The 16,108-nt window shown below is 51.7% G+C and overlaps 1 protein-coding gene across 13 annotated transcripts in view; it reads left to right on the top strand.

Moving 5' to 3' along the window:
- DAGLA (diacylglycerol lipase alpha) overlaps nucleotides 1-16,108 on the top strand; it is an 82,541-nt gene that overhangs the window by 20,945 nt on the left and 45,488 nt on the right. Inside the window, exon 1 of one of the 13 annotated variants that reach the window (XM_083836948.1) lies at nucleotides 9,054-9,072. The exons of the other annotated variants lie outside the window; for them this stretch is intronic. The gene's annotated coding sequence lies outside the window, so the exon portion shown is untranslated. Of the gene's footprint in view, nucleotides 1-9,053; nucleotides 9,073-16,108 lie in introns of those variants that run through there. 13 annotated transcript variants of the gene reach the window in all.

Here is a 16,108-nt window from a genome sequence, read left to right as displayed (position 1 = left end):
GTCTGATGGCTTCCTTGTACTCTAGCTGATTATGGTGGTGTTTGCTCAAGTGCCTTGCACCTGGCTGCTGCCTCTCTGCAGGAGTTTTCCTGGAGCTGGCATTTCATAATGGAGTTTTTGTTCCAACTCTAGATTTTTTTGGAGAGAAAACGTGGCAGATGCTGATTAGCAGAGGGGAATAGGGAGGAAGATAGGCTTATCCCAGGGTCAGCGACCCTTTCTGCAGGGAGCAGGAGTAGAAGAGATGAGGAGCGTGATCTCTATCTGTTCTTCAAATACGCGTAACATTCCTGCTGCAGAGGAGCAAGGCTACCGAGACTTCATTAGATATTTCTGCTGTTGGAGAACGATGAGGTTGGAAGCAGTTGTGGCTGTTAGGTTCCTATGGGAACAGCTAGGAGATGCAAGGGCTTGGATTCTCAACTATAAGGGGATTTGTCAAGAAAGGTGGGAAAAAGATTTCTACTTTGATTGGAGTGGGAAACTAATATGCTTCATTCTCTCCCCAATTGGCTCCTGACTACAGTTTTTCTCCGCTGAAGAGGAGATGGGATTTTGTGCCGTGTCCTCAAGGCTGCCTCGCTGCTCCGCTGCCACAGAGTTAATTACAAGGCGGGCGGCGAGATGCACGAGTCCGCCCTGCTGCTGTTTGACCAAGTCGGCAGCTCAGCGCTCCTTTGTGCGCGGGGGGGGGCAGCAAAAAGACCGGGGGCCTCTGCAGAGCAGCTGTGCTTGGGGAGCGGGGTTAGCAACCATCCGAGCGGATGGGCCGGAGGAAATATTTCTGAATCCACTTTTACCTCCCTGTCTAAAGCGGGGCAGACAGCTGCTGTCGTTTCCCCTGCAGTTTCTGTTAACTGCGGGACTTTGCCCAGTCCGCCCAGCACTCCTCTCTTCTGGGAGATCAGTTGACCTCCCTGCGCGCAAAGGCTGGCGACAAACCCATGTGGGATCAGGGAAACCTGCACTTGGCGACCAGAAAGGAGCTGCAATTCCGAAGTTACGCTGCTCTTTCTGAGGGTTGAGAAGGAAATACCAAAAAGAAAAAAAAAAAAAAAAAGGATTAACGAAGAGGCTTAGTTTTGTAGTGCTGTTTTCTAACGAAATTCAGTGGAAGGCAGGCACCTGCCTGGGGCGGTGCCTTGCTGGCCCTCAGATGGGTGCTTACCTGCTTGCTGGGCGGTGGCGTGCTTAAGGAGGAAATCTGGGGGCTTTAGCAGTCTGTGACAACAGCGAAAGGCTCGGGGACAGCAGGTGTTCGGGGACGGACCTTCTCGCATGAGTAAAACCCACTGTTTTGCACTTACCTCTTAAAAACAGCTCACTTTAACGCTCTTTTTCACCCACTGATAACTTTGTAGCTGCACATCCTGGTTCTTTGACCTGTAGCGAAGTCAATGCGAGTTGGTCGCCAAGCAAAACCGTGAGCGTGGCTCACCTCTGGAGCCATGGCGCCCGGCTGCAGCAGCTCTGCTCCCCATCCGAGTCACATTCGGGCGCCTGGGGACCGCGGCCCCGGGGCAGGGCTTCGTCCTGCTCGGGAGGAGCCGACCAGTCTTCTGCCCCCGGCGCTGCGGGCTTCACTCGGGGCGGTAGCTGGCGTGGAATGCAGTGCCTGCGGTGTAACTGCAAACTTTGCTCCGCTGCGGTGAGTGGGAAGCAGTGCTGTTTCTTCATAGTCCTTCTACTTTGTGCCTTGCCAGCATAGTAAAATGCAATTTGAATTAAGGTCAGTTACATGTGCAGAGCATTTTTCAAGTGGTTGAGTTAAAGGACAGCTCTGCCTTCTCTGCAGCGTTTATACTGAGGAGGGCGCTCGCTGAGGACTTGGAACTATTTAAAGAGCATGATTTCACCTTCCTCGTGGAGGGAGAAAAACCCACCTTCAGTTCTTTTTCTTACAAGCTCCTGTTCCGAACTGCAAAAGGCAGCACGGAATCTCATCTCAGATTGCCCTAAAGTTAGGAAGCGCTGAAGAAGCGGGCACTTGAAGGAAAATTGGGTGTAGTGTGCTGGTGCGTGGCTCTCGTGTCCTCCGGGGGCGGGTGGCGAAAGGTCGCTGCGGGCCTGGCTGGCAGTGGGGAGCAGAACGTGATGCCTGCTGCTGGCAGCCGCGGGAGGGGCGTTAAGGGGGCAGGCTGTTGTGGTACTCGTCGGTGTCTTTATCTTCTTTCCTTCCTGTCTCTGATTCGATGATTTATTTCTGGATTCTTTGACTCCCATCCTGATGACATTACTGTTCCCTAACTCCTTCCAGCTGACGGGGTCAGAGAGCGAGCTGTTCCTGTGCATTTGGCCAGGGCTGCCAAATCCGGTAGCTGAGCGGTGGCAAGGCTTCAGCGCTGTCCCAGATCCAGCCAGAAGCGAGGCTGAGCGTGCAAGTCCCCGTAGGCCCGCACGTATAGATAGGTTACACATACATTATCCTGTAACCTACCACATCTCGGAGACCAGATTGTCTCACTGCACCCCCCCTGCTTCTCCCATACACAGCTTCCCAGTGCTGGAAATGCATAAGTTTTCCATTTTCCTGTGTTTGTCTCCGTCCTGGCTAATTAGGGTAAAGCAGAGGAGCTGGGGAGAGGAAGGAGAGAGGGAGGAAGATGTGCAGCTGCTGATGCTTCAGTTTGGAGAGTACTTGAGGAAAGGCAGTGGGGTCATTCTTATGTCCTTTGTATACTTTTTTCCTTTTCCAGATTAACTTCAGTCTGGCAGCTGGAGCACCTTTAAAGTTTCAGCAGTGCCAGGAGAGATCATTGAAGTGTCAGTGAATTATTTATAGTGTCATTCTGCCAGCATTCTTGTCTCCTTACTCCAGAGTGATCGTTGGCCTATTGGTATGACTCTCTCGCCTCAAGTAGGATGCTGTGTGCAGCACACTGCGGTGTTCAGGGTGTCCAGCTCTTTGGCCGGACGCTCTGATCTGCGACCGAGGAGTGCCGAGGAAAGAAGAAGCCTATGGATATTCATTTTTTCCCATTGAAAGAATGCTCAAATTCACCGTGTGTTGCGCAAGTCAGTCCTCAAAGCCGCGTGCTGTAGCAGACTACGCTTTCTGGAACTGTCTGCTCTGCTCTTTTCTTTGCCATGCAAATAAAATCTTAAGTTATGTGTGCAGCTTTCTGCCACATGACGTATGGGATGTTGTGCATCCGAAGGTGTACAAAATGGTCAGGTGTTCATATGAATAATGACACTAATATGGATAAATAAGATTTCTTAATCCTCTCGCTTCCAGCCATAGCCTAATCACTGATTCTGATGATGAATTCCCCACACAGTGAAAATACTTCAATATTTTCATAAGTCATCTTTCTGTAGAGCAACTCCTGAGACGTCCCCTGATGCTACAAGCTTCAAGGAAGGAAAGGAATGCAGAAAACCAAGCGGACCGATAGCTACCTGCAGCTCAGCGGCGTGGGAGGGCTGGAGAGAAGTGAGTGCTTGACCCAGCATGGGTTCCTGAGGTCCCCATGACTGTCAGGTTGTGTCAGGTCTAACACTGTCAGGTGTTAGAGGCAGAGATCTTTGGGGAAAGCACGTCGCCTGTGGGAAAGGCTGTCTTCAGGAATGCTGCGAAGGTCTGCAAGAAGCTACCTGGCATCTCAGTGCAGTCATTGTGTGATCTGTTAATGAGTACTCAGGAGATCCCCTTTTCAGAGATTTATTACAGTCCTATTTTGGGAAAAGAAGTGGAGCCATCTGACAAGACACTGCTCTTCTGTAGCTTTTGCCCTTGCGTCTTGTTGTATGCGCAGATCTCTGATTCAAATGTGGTCTGCTAGTCTTGCGGGCTGGGCTCTGTGGTCTGAGAGGTCCATGCAGAGTGTAAGTCAGACAAAACATTTCTGCAAGAATGCAGGCGTAATTCCTGTAAGGACTCTTCAGAAAGGCTGGAAACATTTTCCCACGTTGCCCAGAAAAGAGCTGTAGGAAATCTCAGCTTGAATCTTTGTGCCTATGTCCAGAATTTAAGTGACAGTGAAGAAATCGAGGGAAAAAAATAGCATGGGATTATGATGCAGGAGAGCTCAGGCCTGGGCTGGGCTTATGCCTGATACTTAGATGCTTGATTATGCCTTCATCAGCTGGGTTAATTGCAATTTAATACTGTTCTGAGGCCTTTGAGCTCTAATCAAGGATGAGGATTTGAATCGGGTGCTGTAACTGCAAAAGATGAAATGAAGATCTTCTGCAAGCTTTGAAAATTCACTTGCAACAACAAAAGGTGAATTAGTAGCCAAACCCCGGGTCTTGTGCTCATGATCTGTTCTGAGATTACTGTAGCACTCCCACCGAAGCCTGCTTCAGGCATTTACTTCTGAAGCCCAATTGAAAAGCTTTAAATGACCGGACGCTTCATGGTTAATTGTACTATAATTAAAGGAAAGGGGGAAAAAAAAGTCCACACTTAGATAAATTCTGCAGAAGGCATTGCCACAAAGGCACTAAATTTAATTACAGGGATAATGATATATTGCCTACAGCATGAGAGGAAGAAGTACTTTTTCTTCTAATAGTCTAAATCTGTCTTTCTGTGTGTCGGCTCAGAGCCAATCGCTTGTCCTGGAATACATCTGAATAAACAGCGTTTTTTTTCTTATAATCCTGTTTGGATTATAAATTCAAGTGTGAAGACTCATTTAGCTATTGAAATTCTCGTCTGCCAGACTAGAGGAAAGGTGGCTTCTTACAGAAGTCAACTTCAAAACGCTTCCTTTCCGGGGAGCTGGTGGAGCCTCCTGTTTTCTGAGCGTGAGCCCCCTCTCTGTTGGGAAGCTCTCCAGGTGAGCTTTGGGGTCAACTGCTGTTCTTTATCTTTCTCATCGATGGAAGAGCGATACTGCTTTCCTTTGTTTTGCCAAAGCTGTGAAGTTCCCGATGCTTCGAGTTTCCAGAATGTGTTATTTCCATGTGGATAACTTGAGCTGGGACCACCTGGCTTTCCTTCAGGGCGTAGAGCAGCCAGCTCCCAGCGCGTTCATCCTCACGGCTCTTTGCTTGTACCTGGCAGTTGGTATCAAGGGTGTGGAGAGCTCTGAGGACGACCCTACTGATTTTCTTCGGGGAAGACGACGTTTTTTTTTCTGGTTTAATTCTGACAGATGTGGGCTTCGGTGACAGTTTTAGGAGGAGCACGTTATGTGGGATCGCCCTCTCGAACAAGAGTAGCACAGCCGAGCCAACGTGGGGCACACGGTGCGTTTTTTCAGGCGGGTTTGCAGCTGCTCGCCAGGCGAGTGGCGCGGCTGAGCTGTTTAGTCTGGCGGATCTCTCCGTGTTGTTTGCTCGCAGATAAGATGGCCGGTCTTGTTTCCGTCTGTTTGGCAGTTCACTGGCCCCAAGCTGATGACATTTAGATGAAGCTTGTAACTGAATTCTGTCTAACTTCTCTTTTGGCAGGGAGAAGATACCTTGCTCCTTTCCCAGTGCCTCTTTTGTGATCTCTGATCCCTTTCATTTTATTTTTGTGCTTATCTATGTTTTAGTAACCTTGCTTTTGATTTATGTTCTGAATAGTGCCCTGCTTTTTTCGTACCTCCTACAGTAGTTCGGAGTCTGCAGCACCAGGGTTAGGGGACTCCTGTGCGTGGCTGGTCCGCGTTTCCTGCGCTCCATTAGCGTGGGGAAGGATTATTCCTGATTTTCTTCTAGTGCAGCCACTTGTTAGCCACCGAAGCAGACGGTTATAATCCATGTTGTGCAGTTCGTGTCTGTACAACTGCGTGAAGCCAAGGAGTGTTCTGCCGGGGTATTCTACTGCTGCAGCTCTCCTCCTCACCTCCCTTTTGTACATCTTTGCTAACCTGGTTCCAGGATGGCCAGGGGGATAGCGATGCTGACACGCTCGTCTAGCTCCTGCCAACGTGTGCTCGGCGACTTCTCCAGCAGCTGATAACGAGAGAAAGTGAGGAGTGTACGAAAACAAGGAGGATGGTGGCAACAGGGAGAAAATATTTGCCTTTGTGAAAATGTCAGGGCAGCCCTGGGACTGGGCTAGAAATGCTTTGATGACATTGCGATCCTGTGCAATTAGCTCCGAGCTACAGCGTGCAAACATCAGTGCGAAGGCCCGCTGCATCTGGCCCCCTGCGTAGCCTCTTTGGAGGCAGAGCCGAGGCCGCCTGTGGTTTGGTGCTCCTCTTGGAGCCGTGAGGAGAGGCAGGTGGGGAGCACGCTGGGGTGTGTGGGAGGGCTGTGCAGGGGCAGAGAGGTACAGACAGCCACGACCAAGGCAGTGACAGTTTAGCAAACAAGCATGGAAGCTCGGGCACGTCGGGAGCAGAGGGAGGCGCCCTGGCCGAAGGCAGGAGCATGTGGCTGTGCTGCATGGAGCGTGGAGTTTCAGATTTGGAGAGCAGAGAACGGGATGGGAATTAGCAGTTCCAACTCCAGGGTCTGTGGTGATGAACAGAATTAATTGTCAAACGAAGTGGTCATGTTCTGCTGTTCCCAAATGATTTGGCTGCTTCTGGTGTATTAGAAACAGTAATAAATAGGGGCTATTTTTTTTTTTTGTATCCTGCAGATAAAAGTGGCAGAAGTCTACATAAGCTCTGCGACAGAGCAGGCAAAAAAAAGTTTAAATACGTGTATGGTACAGTAAGAGTGCTCACAGGACCTACAGCTGGAAAAGTAGAGGCTGATCCAGCTTGAACGGGCGATCTTCTAAAATCAAGTTGCCTACCTAAACAAGGAGCTAGGAAGCGCTTCCTCTGCTCGCGTGGCGGGGCGGTGGGGGTCCGGCCCCAGTGCTGCGCTGGGTGACTGCCGGCGGGGTGCAGGCTTTTAGCTAAAGGGCTTTTAGCTCTGGGTATTAGGGTTACATATTTCTATCTTAAATATGACTTTGGTGTGGCTTAAATATGAAGCAAGATCAGAGAAACCTGGGCTCCGTTCACCCTTGCGTGTGTACCAAAATGAAAACAGGCTTACTGCTGGCTATCACACGCATCCAGGGCTGAGGTTCTGGAAGAGCACGGCTGCATTCAGCCCCAGCTTCAGTTTAATCTTCCCGTGTCGGTAGGAAAGCCATGAGCATTCAGGAGGAAGAGGAAGCTGTCGGTCCGCTTGTCCCAGCGACTGGCGGCGTACGGAGGTGCGGGACCCACGCTGTCACTTGAGCCTCTTGCAGCAGCGCTGCGTGCGTGCGACTGGGACGGCATCACCAGAAAGGCTGGAGGAAAAGCGAGCTGACTCACGGGGAACTACCCATTTGATTTCCCCTGTGTCTGAATTTGGGACTTAGTTTCCTGAAGCAGGAGAGGGCTGGAGCTGCGTGCAGCGACCGGTCAAGGGGTTCACTTCGTGAGGCATGCTGCGCTCCTCGGTGACTGCCTTTAGGCTCGTAATAGCCAAGCGTTTGGGGCTGGAGAGCAGCTGTCGGCAGCTGGAAGGAGGAGCCCGGCTCCTGTCGGCATCCTCCAGAGCAACAAAGCCCTGGAGAAATCGATGGAGAGCTGCAGAGCAGTGTCATCGAGGGAAGCCATGGAAAATGCGGAGACTGAAAAAGGAAAGGGAGTAAGAGAATGACAGCATAATGGGGGAGTGGGTTGCCAGAGGCGAGAGATGCATCAAATCTGAAGGATGGGGTGAGGAGACAAGGATGGCTTTCAGAAAGTGGTGCAGGAGTGGGGCTGCTCTGGGCGGCGAGGTGCTGCTGCTGTCCCCGCACCGTGACCGGGGCTTGGGCTCCTGGAGGGCGTTATTTATGGCAGCAGCCACTCGGGCAGGGAAAGTTTGCTCAAGCTGTCGTTTGTGTGAGCCAGAGAGCTGGAGTCTGGCTCTCCCTCCCTCCCGCTCTTGCTTTCTTTGGATTTTCACTGTAATTAGCACGCTTTACATGAGCTGGGTCAGGGCTGGCAGCTTTCTTTAGAAGGCTGTGTTCTCCAGGCAGGAATAAGGAAACATTTTTTTTCTTCTGGGAGTACTTAGCTCAATCCTTTGTTTTATTCCAAGGGCTGTTCTCGTGCACTGAGGTGGAAGCCATGAGAAGGGAGGGGCAGAGCCACGGATTTCTTCTGAAGTTGCAGCGACAAACGCCCGCGTCTGAGAATTCAGTCCGGCTTTCGAGGTTCCCTGTGAGCTTAGGTGCAGCGGGGAAGGCTTGGAGAGACTCTCACCTGTGTGATTTGGGCTGGTTTAGGGTGAGAAGAGCATGTAACTCAATATAAAGCCGTTCTGCTGTCACCTACCTCAAAAGTGCCTTTCCTTTAACATCTGAAAGGCTTCTGAGTCCGCAGGCGACAGACGGGGAGCAGCAGAGGGTCAGCGTTTGGATACGGACGCTGAGCGGCCGCGTTCGCGTGGCGGCCGACGGCAGCGCTCTGGTGTCCCGCTGAGAGGTCTCTTGCAGCGCGTGTACCAAGCGATATGGCGGGCGTTGCCCCAGGCAAGGAAACTTCCGAGCTGCGATTCGCAGCTCTGCTATAGGATTTTGGCAAATACGATGTGGTGGTCGTGCCGTGCGGGATGTACGCTAAAGGCGGTCGCTGCTGTGCTGACACTTGTGTCGGGAAAAGTGCCTGCGTGTGCACAAGCTCACGCGTCCGGAGCTGCACAGGTAGCTCTTTCACCAGATCGAGCGCCTCAGGTATTTGATCTCTGCTTCGTTAATGCCCTGGGGTAAACTCAAGTGCAACTGGATGTGCTTTGTGATACGGGTGGGTGGCCTGGATTCCTGCTGAGGGAAGGCCTCCTCTGGAAAGCAACGGTCCTTGCGATGTTAGGAGATTATTAAATTTCCCAAGATCTTGTTGGAAAAAAAATAGATTAGGGGGTCTGGGTTTTGATATTACTTCTGTGAAGCCAGAGTTTTTTTGCATCTGCTGCCATAAATAACGCCCTGCAGGAGTCCAAAAAACTGAGGAGGGGGAGTGGTGGCAGTAGCAGAGTTAGGTTTCCTAAACAGGATGCCGTGAATATTGATTTAGGTTCTGTTTTATTAAATTTGCTTGTAAGAATGGGATATGCTGCAAGCAGAAATATCAGTTAATGTTGGATTAATTTTCAGTGAAGGCTCTGAGGAATCCCAAGTTGTGGCAAGGAAAAGAGGAGCTCCTGCTTGGAAAGGTATGATACTGCTGCTCTGTGTAGGAATGAGCTATTGGGAGGCGGGATCCCGGGCTTCGTGGTTTTGGGGGGACTCATGAAAACAAGGTCGTGAGGTGGGTTAGCAGCGTGCACGGGGTGGCTCATGGGAGTAGAGGTGCAATGGGAGAAGGCTTAGGAAAGGGATTGCTTCTTACAACACGCAGTGCCTCGCCCTAGTGGTGAACGGCATGGAGAAATGATGGGAGCTTAGTTGTTGGAGTTGTTTGCAACAATCACGAGCTCTTAAGTTCAGGTCTCATCCTGGGTGGTTTAAGGACGGGACTGAATACGCACGCCTTTGGGTGGATGACCTTGATGACCCCATACTTTCAGCTTGGTTTCTGGGAATGTAAGACACAGGCGTGCTTTTCCTGCCCAAAGTAAAGAATGTGAGACAAAAGGGGGGAGCTGAACCCAGGTGGAGGCACATGCTGCTCAAGGAGACTTACAGATGCCACCTTTTAGTGCAAATGTAACAGAGAGACCGGAGGAACAACACCAGAACCTGCTGTTTGAGCAGAAATGGAGCTGTCGATCTGTCAGCCCAGGTCCTGCAATTAGGGACGATTGAGGGCAAAATCACTGAACCAAACAGGCGAGCATGCAGCTCCACGAGATGAGCGTCAGCAGTAGCCAGGTAAGCCTTAGCCTGTCTGAAGTGAATTTCCAGCACAGATGAGCCTGACAGTTTCGCATCATTAGCATCCACGTTTAACGATTGCAAGTGGTATTATGAAAAGGTGCTTTAGGATACGGTCTTGCTGTGCAGCAGTCATTCTTGGCATTTTTGACTGGAGCACGGATGCGCTTAAGAACGTACTAATGGGATGGGAGGGAAGGAAAAATTGCAGTATAAGCTGCGGCGGGTCGTGAGGCAGCAGAAGCAGCGCTGTTTGAGACCCCCAGTGAGCGGGGGGGGGAGCGAGGGGCCCTGCAGCTCTCTCTGTGCCCCTCGTGCTGCCATTCCACTCCCCACGGTGCATGGTTTTATCTTCTCAGCATCTTCCCTGGCCAGAGGCACCTTCCTTTGTCAGGCACTCCTTGATGCGAGCAGAGCCAGCGCTTCCTCCCTCCAGCCCGCAGCTGCACGCGGAGGAACGTGCCCCACCGTGAGGCTCGGGAGCCTGCTGCTGCCTCTCCGCAGCCGGGCGCATGCACTCCTGCACGCTGGCGTGCTTTTTGGGGAGGGGAGCAGGGAAGGAGTGCCAAGGAGCGCTGTTGACCGCATAGTTTTCCAGAGTTTGGCACTGATCTTCTGTTCTCCCACTTCTTTCACTCTTCTCGTATTGGCAGCGGTGGTCCGTTTAGCTCCCGTAGAATGACTGGTGGCTTTCCCTGTAATGTGACTCATCCTCTAGGGAATTCCCGAAGCAATGAGTCAAGTTATTGGGAAAACTGTTTGCCCACTAGTGTAAAGTAGGAAGCCGGGGAGCCTGGCTGTGTTACCGCAGAAAGGCAGCTGTTTTTCAGGGTGGCTGGAGTTGTCCCCTCTTCATAAGGACAGGCCACTTGGAGGTTAGCTGCAGCAGGGAACCGTCACCGACTTTACTTTCACCCGGAGGTACTCTGCTCCTGATTCTTTTCTCCTGATTGATCAGGGGGCTGATCTGAGAAGCGTTCCAGGGTGGAGTAAAACTGACAGATTTGAATTTGCCAGGATTGTAGTGAAAAATAGCTTGCCTAAAGAAACAAGGGTGGCAGGTTGGCAGCGGTTGATTACATCCAAAATATTCCTTAAAGCACCACTTACCACTTTCTCGTCCTGGCTGACTTAACCCAGCCCTGGTTGTTTTTGCTATGGGCAAATTAATAGTTGTGTGGTTTGCAGCTGTGAATTACCAAATTTTGAAGGCAGCCATGAGACATTACAACAAGAAACAAATAACTTCAATCCCTAGTGGATGGATCCAGGAAAAGTTAACTGCTGTACCTTGTATGTGAACATGGGCTGGCCGGGGTTGCGCTGGCATTGCCTGCTGATGCCGCTCGGGCTTGGGATGCCCAGCGTTTTGGCTGCGCCCACAGACTTGTGCTGGCTCGTGCCAGTGATACCTTCCAGCATCCTTTCCCTTCCCTGATCAAGCCAAGCTTTTCTTGTCACTGGTTGCTGGCTATTAGACACTAGCAGGTTTTATTACCCTGTAGAACAGTAAGTTCTATTTGAAATACAAAATTAGTTTCACTTTTTAATACATTTTTTTCCCCTAGCAACTTGGACATTATTTTTGCTCAAGCTTGGAATCGTCAAAAAGCTCAGATTGTGGGCTTTGCTAGCACAAAATGTAGGTGGCTGCAGATATGTCGGCATTGATACAACGACAGGGTGTTGTTTTTAACTAAATTAATGTCAGCAGACTTGGATTGTGCTCCTTTTCTACTCCTAGGTTTCCAGTAAAGTGGCTCGTTTTAAGGTGAGGCTGTCTGTCGACTTCTGTTGTTTCTTGACCAGTTATTTGTGAAGACTTTAACGTTCTGTAGTCTGACAATTCAGAAGCTTGGAGCTATACTGTGGTAAGACCTCCTGAGGTAAAGGGGAAAATCCCTGGTCGTCCTGGGGCTGTAGGATGAGGCTGTTTTCACATCTGAGAACATCACTGAACATCGCTCTTCCCGAATTTGGGCAGTCACGTTTCTCACGGGGATCTCTGTTTTTATGTGCTAACTCGTTTGGCACTTGAAGACGCTTTTAAGGGAACTGTGCTTACCCCTGCCAAGTTGTTCCTTGCCTGCCCGTGGATAAATCCTGGCCTGTGGGGTATGCCAACCTGGGGGGGGGGGGGGCGGAACTTTAGGTCCTGCCAATTTTTCTCCTATTTACACACATCTCACTAATTGCAGCAGAGAATGACGGGCGGCCCCCTTGGCGAAGCCACCCCTGAAGTACGCTCGCTGGGAGCATTTGCTCTGCTCAGGAGAGCTGTGCTGCGAGCACAGCCAGGAGAGCGGGCTCGGCTGGTGCCAGGGGCGCCACGGGCATGGCAGCAGGTTCGTGGGAACATCTCGCCAGGGGGAGAGTGTCTTCGCTTTCTTCTCGATTCGGTGGATTCCTCATCCTGCTTTTAACCACTGGCTGTAAAGCTGTGAACGAGCGCTGCGAGTAGTAGTGTTTTGGTATCGTTCAGCTCTGCTTAGGACTTTTCCATGTTCTCACACTAAAGACAGTGAGAGTCAGTAGAATTCTTTTTTTTTTTTTTTTTCCAGAAGAACAGCAGCACTGTGGGCAAGCACATGCCATGCAGATATGTTGGTCGTTCCAGTGTCTGTATGTGTGTGTCTCAAGAAGAAAAATCATTCAGAAAACCATTCAGAAAATGTATTAATCTTGGTAAAGAATAGCCTTCTTCCTGAAGGCAGCAGCAGCACGGCTAGCCAGCCCTCCCAAAGAAGCAAGGCACTGTCCCAGCCCGAGGGTGAGCACGTCACCTGGTCTTCCCTCGCACGCTCCGTGTTTGTGTGAGGCTCCTGTGAAGGGAGGCAGACACGCTGCCAGTTTGCAGTGTATTTGTTGTTGTTCTTAAATGCTTGTTATCTCTCGTGTTGTTAGACAGGAAGAAGTTATAGTCCTTGCGGTTGCAGAAAAAATGCTTGGAAACTTGAACCCTTTGTATGCAGAACCCTGAAATCCAGCTGAAGTATGGTAATGGTAGCAGCTCTTTTTGAAAATATACTTGTGATTTTTTTAAATCTCAGTTAATGGCTCTGATCACCTGGGACTAGCAATACGGTTGCTCAGAAGCAGGTGATATTTCTGCCTTAGACCCTTTGTGGTGTGCTCTGTACGGCATCATCCTACAGGAAAATAGCCATTTCAGAGTGCGTAGCAGATGTGATAGCATCCTCTGCTTCAGCAGTAAGGTTTCGAGAGCTGACTTTTTTCTCCTTGTTAGAGGAGAGGCACTGTTTCTTAAAACGAAACAGAACAACTCTCTGATAAAGAGGCTTTTGAAATTCCCAGGTGTAAATTGCAAGGCTGTGAGGTTCAAGAAGGTAATGGGTGGCAGAAGTTGTTTGTTTGAAGATGGAGCAGGACTCACAAGAGCAATTTCTCCCCAACGCGAGAGGTGTCTGGGGTAAGAGACAAAGGGGATGGATGTAAGCAAGGAGCACGCGGAATTAGAATCATAGAATCATTAAGTGTGGAAAAGACCTCCAGGATCATCTTGTCCAATTGTCCCACCTTGATGGGACGAATCACCTGAAGACACCTTGATGCTTCTGCCTCAGGGTGGGGGCTTTGAAGAAGCATTAGGGAGGAAGACGAAAAGCTGGGGACAGGCCAGCGTGCTGCGCCGACTGGCTGCTCTGTTACTAGCAGCCTAGTGTGGCGGCCATCACTACTGCATTTCCAAGGGCGCGATTATGCCCGCATTTGTGATTTAAATCGGTGGGGCGTAACGGTAAGTGCTTGCCCCACGCGTGGGGTTTGAAGGTCAGGTTGTACTCAGCGTGTGCTCTGGGTGTCTGTGTCAGCGGGCACTGTCGTGGTTCTGGGTCCGACCTAATCGCAGTAGTTCCCTGCCGGTGACAGTGTGGTGCAGGGGAGCCCCACCTGAAGCGGGCCGGGCCACAGGAGGCTTTTTGAACCTTTCCTGGCTCAGACCTGATGACTTGGCCTCGTGGCTCTGGCACTGCCTCGCTGTATTTCCTTCCGCTTGGAAAATAGGAGGGTACGGAGGAGGATCTTCAAAGTAGGTGTGAGACTGGTATTCCAACAGCCATGGCTTTGCCTGCATTGTCTGCTCGTGCCGAGCAGCTTGTGACTTGATTGTAAACGTGGCTCCTAGACGTTACGTTAATACGTGTCATATTCTTCAAAATACAAATCTGCTCCCTTAAGCCTGTTCAGTTGTGGCAGATCTGTCCTCACAGCCTTCTGGCAGCCGCTCTTCCATCTCCCCCCAGGGAAAGAGCTTTCCCTGCAGTTCTTGAAGGCACTGCTTGCAATACGGACCTGCTGCTGCCTGCAGAAGGCAGCCCTGTCTTGGAAGGACTCGTCCTCCGCTGGTGCTGTGGGACTTGTCTTCCTGTTACAGTACGAGCGTCTGTTTCACCTCGTGTACTCAGTAGGTGTCCCTCCCTGTTACGAGACGCTTTGAGGTATTCCCATCCAGGGGATGCACTTGTTGAAGGTCCGGATGCTTTTCTTTCATCTTTCATCTGTCACCTGGCTCATTCCTGCCTTTCTTTGTTAGCGGGTGGATTGTGCAGGGGAGTCGGATGGCAACTGACCTCGCTGTCCAGCTCCTGCTGTAGGCCGGGTCCTGGATGGGGCCAGATGGGTTTGCATGCGTGCCGACACCGGCAAGGAAATGCCTGACCAGCCTCGGGACATCTCAGTGGGGATGAAACCACATCCCCTGTGTCTCACTGCAAGGAACAATTCCCAGATTGTGAGGGTCCAAGCTCAGAAACAGAAAGAGCTTCATTTAAGGCCTTTAAAAATAGCTGGCCAAAGACTGATAAAGTTTGTTCCAAGTTCTAATTGATGATTTCCGTCAAGTACAGTAAGTGCTTAAGAAAGGCATGCTTAGCGTGAACAGGGGGCTTCTGTAAGCCGCAGGGGTGATGACCCGACGTGGGGCAGGCTGCCCGTGGTGGCTGTGGGGTGTGCTTGTGAGGAGGGGAAGGGGGGCTGGGTGCTTCAGGCAGGGCTGGAACCCTGCCTGTTCCCCAAGTGCTGTTATTGCAGGGGAAGGGTTCGGATTTTATGAACCAGCACACGCTTAAGGGTCGGGAGCTGTCTGGTTAATCATGCTGAATGGCATTTTTGGTCACCTGAATGTGACAAACGTGGTTATTTTACAGTGTTGTTGCTTTCTGAGTTCACTTCAGTATAAAAAAAAAATCACTGGCATCCACAAGAAATACAGCAAGCTTCAATAGCTCTAATAAATAACTTAGGAAGGTGAAGAAATGCCGGCGCGCTGCCAAGGGGCAGAATGTATTCCTGTTGATGCAAGGAGACGCGGAAAGTTGCACAGCGCTGCGGGGAAGTACTCGTGATTGCCATCCTGCGTGGTGGGAGGCAGAGGATGCATCTCTGGAACACGTCCCTCTGGAAGGGAAGGCGCTGTGCCACCAGGTGCCTTGCCCAGGTACCCGGAGCCGCCTCTGCTGAGGCCACGCAGGCCGGTGGAGGGGCAGAATGCACGAGGCTTGTTTCGTTGCAGTTTTCCAGACGGATTTTCCTCAGCAGCTCTAGCAGCTCTGTGAAAGCTGGCGGTCCTGGGCCGTTCCTCCCGAGCAGGACAGCAGCTCAGGGCTGGATGTTCCCCAGGAGCCACGTGGCGTTTCGTCCAGTGTTGCAGGAGTGCCTGGGAGGACCGGTGCTGGGGCAGCGAGGGGCCTTGTCCTGCGCTGACTGCTGCGTGTCTGCAGAGCCAGCCTTAGGGCTGCCCTTCGGGCTGGGACCCCGTAGCCCCGTGCAGCGAGGATGGCCGGGCTGCTGGGCTCCGAACGGCCCCGCCGGGCAGCTCCTGCTCGCGGGGCTCTGGTGCTGGGGCAGGGCTTGGGGAGTCTAGCGGTAAGAAGTGCGCTGGCGGGTGCAAAACACAGAGGAGGGGGGATTGCTTCATCATCCTGCACGGTGCCTTGTCGCATGCAGGTCACCGCCTCGTGCAGGGGGAAGATGATGAGCGTGTCAGGCTAGCAGGGCTTCCCCCCGCTGGTGTCTCCGTGCGGACATCACCAGCGGTCCGTCAGAGCGAGAAGAAACTCGTGGCGCTGTGCGGGATCTGATTTTGGCGTGCGGTTGGCCTTGCAGCTTCTGCTTGGCAGGAGTAGCAGGTCATGGTCTGAAACGTGGGAGGCTGAGCAGGGAAGCGGGGACCTCGGGAGCGTTTAGGGCAGCCGAGGAGGGGATGCTGAGCGAGCCCCCGGCCCGGCGGGTCCGGGGCTGGGAGCCTCTGGAGAGGGCTCACGGGAAGTCAGCGTGGGCTGCGTGGGTGCAGCTGTGCCTCGGGTGCCTGCGTTGGTGCGGTGAGCCGGGAGTCGCTGATTCTCTCGCGGGCGTTGG

This window comes from Anser anser (assembly GCF_964211835.1).
Source record: "Anser anser genome assembly, chromosome: 5".
Lineage (NCBI taxonomy): Eukaryota > Metazoa > Chordata > Aves > Anseriformes > Anatidae > Anser > Anser anser.
This window is presented reverse-complemented; position numbering and strand designations above follow the sequence as displayed.